Genomic DNA, 5,400 nt, shown 5'->3' with positions numbered 1-5,400 from the left:
ACATCCCTGTTTAGAAGGTAAGAGCCTCCGAGAGGTTTGGAACCTGTTCAGTCTTATGCATCTGGCGCCAGCTGAATTCTAGGCATGGAAAACACTAGCTTAAGGTGGTCGAATTTTATTCCCCACCTGGGATTTTGTCCCTTAGAATCACAGATGCTTGCAAGCCCGTACTCCAACAGCCCAGAACCAAACAGCAGGAAGCAGATCATGCAATGAACTCCTGCCAGTGCGTGTAGATTGCATTACATGCACCCCTATGGTGGGAGGAGGAGCTGCTCTGGCTGGGGCAGGGATGGGGAGGGACCAAACAGGCTGGTTAGTCAGAGGCTGCCTTGACCCCAGACTCACGCCCGCTCCCCGCTCGGTTCCAGGATGGCCAGGCTCCTGAGGATGTTCAGGAAGAAGGCTCTGCAGGTGGCCCCAGAGCCTGAGGGAAGCAGCTGCCATCTTCCCCAGGAGCACAGCGGCTCCTCCGTCCCCACTGGCGGGGAAGGAGCTCCCGGCCAGGCCAGGAGGTGGGAGTGCCCAGCCTTCTGGCGGAGAAAACCCGCTCCCAGCGCAGGCGCCGAGGTGGGAGAGGCCAGGTCGAAATGGAGCTGGGCCGGGCTGCGGCTGGAAAGGCAGGACCCAGCGCAGGAGGGGAGCCGGGCAGGGTGACTCTGGGGCATGTTGTGTGGGCAGCAGCGGCCCCAGGAGCTCAGCCCTGATTCCCAGCAGGAGGCATCGCCCTGCCCGGTCACTGAGGACCTTCCAGCCTCCCCAGGGCAGGAGGTGGAGGATCCCTGTCCCACCACCAGCAGCTCGGCCCGCTCCCCATGGGACAGCAGCAGTGCCTGGGACTCGGGCAGCAGCGAGGCCGATGGGCGCCTCTGCTTTGTTCTAGGTGAGGAGTCAGGCTGGGCTCAGAGAGGGGTGAGGGCGGGGCTGTGAACACCCTGGGCCCAGGCCCTCAATCAGTGCTATGGGGGCGGGTCCCCAGCCCAGGGGTCTGGCTTGAGCCACATGAACCCCACTAACACTAGATGCTGCCACTTTGGTCCTTGGTGCTCCAGTTGGGGGGAGGCACCTCCCAGGGAGTCCAGGACAGCGTGGGGGGGTCTCTTTGCTATGGGCTCCTGAAGGAGTTGGGGGCTGAAGGCATCACTGAGAGGGGGGAGTGTGGGGCCCGATCTGCCCTGGGTCCCGGAGGTGGGAAGAGGACACATTGCCCCATCGTGCCCCTGTCCTTCCCCCAAGTGGCAGCAGGCGTCACCCTGTCCCCTTCTCTCCCTGGTGCAGGGACCGCCAGGGACTCAGGGGACGAGGAGGAGGAATGGGTGGATGTGGCCACAGAGGAGGCTGCTCTCAATAACAGCCGAGAGCAGCTCCAAGGCGGAGAAAAGGTACAAACGTACCCCAGCTGTGCTGGAACCGAGACTGTCCTGCCCCTTCCCAGCACCTGACCCCCTGCAGAGGGTCTTGTCCCTGATGATCCACCAGCCCTAATGGGGACCTTTCTCTTCCATGATCTGGGACCCCAGAGGTGGGGGTGTCTGTCACACACCAGCCGGGTCTCCTCCCCCCACAGGCACTGTCCCAGTTCCTGACCCTGCTTGTGGTGGAGTGGTGGGTGATTTGGACAATGGGCGGGTCCCCACTATCCCCCATTCAGGCCTGAGTCCTGCAGCTGCTGTGTGGGGGCAGGGAGGTCCCTGGCTAACTGGCTCTCTCTCCCCTAACCCCACTCCTGGTGGGTGCAGGAGGAGGCCCAGCAGCTCGTGTTCCTGCACGCCATCCACCCCGCGTCTCGCTGCACAGCAGAGAGGGCAGGACACAGTGGAGCCGCACTGCTGCAAGGCGGCTGTGGCGGAGAGGATTGTGGTGAGCGAGACACGGTGCCCAGTAGCTGGAGGAAAGACAGAGACATGGGAGGGGCAGGGGTCTCCCCAGGCCAATGGATGGGGGATTGTTGGTGCTGGAGGGGCAGCAGAGGGCAGGGATTGCTGGGGCTGAAGACTGGGGAGAAGAGACGGGAGAAACTCGGAGAGTGGTCACTATTGGGCAGGAATCGGAGGAGCGGGGGGCAGGTGGGGGGATCCTGCTGGCTGTGTGGGGCCCTGGCTGTGTAATCTCCTCACTGAGAAGTGTCAGTGTGGCCCGAATCTCACACGCTCCTTTGTCTCCGTTGGGTCTCACAGGAGCTCATTAAGAAGCTGCCTGATAACTCTCCACCCAGCGCCGTCCTCGCTAACTCCCTGATTGCTGTGGGCAACCTCAGGTACCGAGACCCTCCGGCCCGGTTCCCCTAACCCCAGTGCTGCTCAGGCCCAGGGTTGGGAGTCACTGCCCCTCCCACTCCCAGGTCACCGCCCAAGGGTGGCTCCTCTGGCAGAGGTGTGGGGAAGGTTCACTCTCTCCTGGCTGGGCTGTTCTTTTCACTCTAGTAACATTGCAACGGCTTTGGGGAGAGGCTCACACCCAGGATCAGATACAGGAGGGGCAGCAGGGTCCAGGGAACAGGTGCTATTCCTGCCCTGCCACTGTCTGTCTGAGAAACCTTGGCCTTGTCATTCCCTGGCTCGGTGCCTCAGTTTCCATTCTCGCCAGCCTGTGCCTATTTCCCTGCAGTTTCACCTGCATGTTGGTGCCAGTCCCATCCCCGCACTGCACAGTCTAATGCCGGCTCCTCTCTCTTGCCAGCACCATGACACCTGCCCTGGAGCCAGAGCTGGAGACCCACCTCCTCCGAGCTGCCCTGCACGCCGTCTTCACCCTGGGCATGGAGAAGGACACCACCCAAGTGCAGGTAGATCAGCTAAAGTCATGGATTGAAGAGCCAGCTGTCATCCTGCCATGAATCCTTGCTAATTGCCTGCAGTGGGATGTGAATGAGAGAGGCCAGGATATGTGTTTGGGGGTCTCACCAGTGCTTCCCAGAGACCCCACTTCCCATCCTGTGGCAGGTGTAGCCCCAGTTTCCCTAACTCTGACCCACGGCTCTCCCTTGCTTTCAGGATCTGCCTAGGGTCTTGCCAGACCACCTGGACGCCATGCTGGGGAACCTGCTGGCAGAGTCCCCAGACACCGACAGGCTCCAGTACATCTTGGAGGTGAGCCCAATGAGAGGGGTGGGGGCAATTTTACCTTCACTCTTAGATCCATTTTCCAGTCTGTCCTCCTAGCTGAGCCCCCAGTGGGCATCCTTGGTCAGGGCAGTCAGTGCAATGCAGTGTCAGGCCCTTCCTCCTTAAAGGACAGAGGAAGGAGCTGGGACTTCAAGCCAGAGCTCTGCCTGGTTGTGTTGAGCACTAACCACAGGGCCCCTGGCTGGCTTGGGGAGTGAGAGTCTGAACCCCTCCTGGGAGATCCAGAAGAGGGTCCTCAGAGAAGAGTCACAGGCTCCTTCCTAGAGAAACAGGAGGGCCCCAGAGAATCAGCCCGTCTCTCCGACGGGCCCTGAGATTTCTGAGGGGATTGTTCAGGAATCAGGAGTGCAGGGAGGATGGGACCAGCCCCGACACTGAACATTGTTCCAGTCTAGAGAGACAATGACAAGTTGTGACCTGCAGGATTCAAGAATCGTCCTGCGGGCAACAATCCCCTTCCAAAGCTCTGCAATCAATGAATCAGATATTCCACCCTGCGCACAATGTCTCAGCCCCCTGGGGATGGGTGTGTGTCTGTGTCTCATTTCCACAATACGTGCACCTGCCCATTGATCCTGATCTGCCTCCTTTCCCCACAGCACATTAACTACTGGATCGTGTCCAGGGTGCCGCGAGAGAGAGCCAGGGCCGTTAAGAGCAGCACGGCCCTGCTCAGATTCACCATCACCCTCCCTGAGTTTGACATAAGTGACCTCTGACCCCAGCTTCCTGACTCCAGGCGTAGGTGATCTGGCTCCCACGGGCTGTAGGATATGCTGCTGCAGGGGCTGTGGGTTAGGAGTGTTCCTCTTGGGGAGGCAGAGTCAGAGCAGAGAGTGAGCCTGGCTTGAGTCAAGTTCTTCTTGTCCTAGTTAAGTGGTGACTCTGGGCTTTTAAGGGGACTGTGCTCCAGGTTCATGCCTCCCTGTCATCCTGGAGCGGCTGGGGAAGCAAGTCCTCATGGAGGGCCCTGCCCACAGCCCTGTGCTCCAGGCTTCCTTGGGGGCAGAGGAAATTAAGGGTCTGGCTGTAGCATCTCCTGCAGAGGGGCTGAGGGGAAGGAGAGTCCTGGCCCGGGGGGGACTGGGAGCTGACAGGAAAATGCTGATGGAGTCCCCTCTCCCTCTCCTGTCCATTAGAACTCAGCGGAATTCCCCAGGATGGGTCACCACATGGCACAGCTAGCTCTGTCCGTCAGTGACCCAGCCAAGGACATCAGCCGGCAGGCCAGGGAGGGGGTTTACCGGCTCTACCAGCTGCTGCTGCACCAGAGGGGTAAGGAACCCAGCTGGGAAATAGCACCCGCTAGAAGAGTGAGACTGGGACCCCAGCCAATTTCTCTCAGACTGACCCCGGCTGGAGGATGAGTCTCTCTATCTCTTTCTGTGTTCCACACCACGCCCTGCAATTCTGTTGGGCCGGGCACGCAGCGAGGACTCTGTCCACTGTGCAGCCACCAATAGGATTGGAAGGACACAAGCCCTGCAACCAGAAGGACAAATGTGTGTGTGTCTCTCTCCCTGTCACCTACTCCCTCCTGGGGGAAACCCAGCAGCTGATGGGGGACAAGGTGAGCAGCTGCATTAGACTCAGGAGATTGGGGCGGGGCCCAGGCCTCATTCCCATCCTGTGGCCATTCGCTGGCATGGCACAAGTTGCCTGGTGGGGAATGAAAGGGAGAGCAGGTGCTCCTGGGGAGGGAGATGAATTCACCTCCATGAACAGGAGCGAGCCAGCTTGTCCCCGGAGCAGCTCCACCCAGCTCTTTAGCCAGGCTAATTAATGACAAGCTTTGCCTCATCCCAGACTTATGTTCTTAGGACAGGGTGCTATTGCTCTTGGGAAGGGCAGGAGAGTCCCGCAAGTGCCCTCTGCGAGACTCTCCTGTCCCACAGGGCCGCACCCAATTCCTAGTGGTCTGGTGTCTGTGTCACCCGAGCCACCACCCAGAGTTGCTCCCATCACTGGCAGCCTGGGAGGCCAAGGACTGACGGGTGATGGTGTCTGACCAGGCAGGGCTGAGGCACATGGGAAGGGGACGCTTGTCCTGCTGCTGGCAAGGCTGGACCCGTTCTGGAGAGAACAGGAGGATTCAGTCAGCAGTAGGGTTACCATGTCTAATAAATAAAAAAAGAGGACCCTCCACGGGCCCTGGCTCCGCCCATTTCCCCTCCCCTAGCCCCGCCCCAACTCCACCCCTTCCCCGCCCTAACTCCGCCCCCTCCTCCCTCCCACTCCCAGTCATGGGGAAAGGGCTGCCCCAGCGCTACCGGCT

General features: G+C 60.2%; 1 long non-coding RNA gene across 1 annotated transcript; it reads left to right on the top strand.

Moving 5' to 3' along the window:
* Nucleotides 1–1,648: 1,648 nt before the first annotated feature.
* On the top strand, nt 1,649–3,089 carry LOC135975341 (uncharacterized). Its single transcript, XR_010592272.1, has 3 exons — nt 1,649–1,860; nt 2,680–2,785; nt 2,994–3,089. It is a non-coding gene; the product is annotated as an uncharacterized LOC135975341 (long non-coding RNA).
* Nucleotides 3,090–5,400: the final 2,311 nt, after the last annotated feature.

This window comes from Chrysemys picta, chromosome 13 (assembly GCF_011386835.1).
Source record: "Chrysemys picta bellii isolate R12L10 chromosome 13, ASM1138683v2, whole genome shotgun sequence".
Taxonomy (NCBI): domain Eukaryota; kingdom Metazoa; phylum Chordata; order Testudines; family Emydidae; genus Chrysemys; species Chrysemys picta.
The sequence above is the reverse complement of the archived record's forward strand: the minus strand, read 5'-3'. Positions and strand labels throughout refer to the sequence as shown.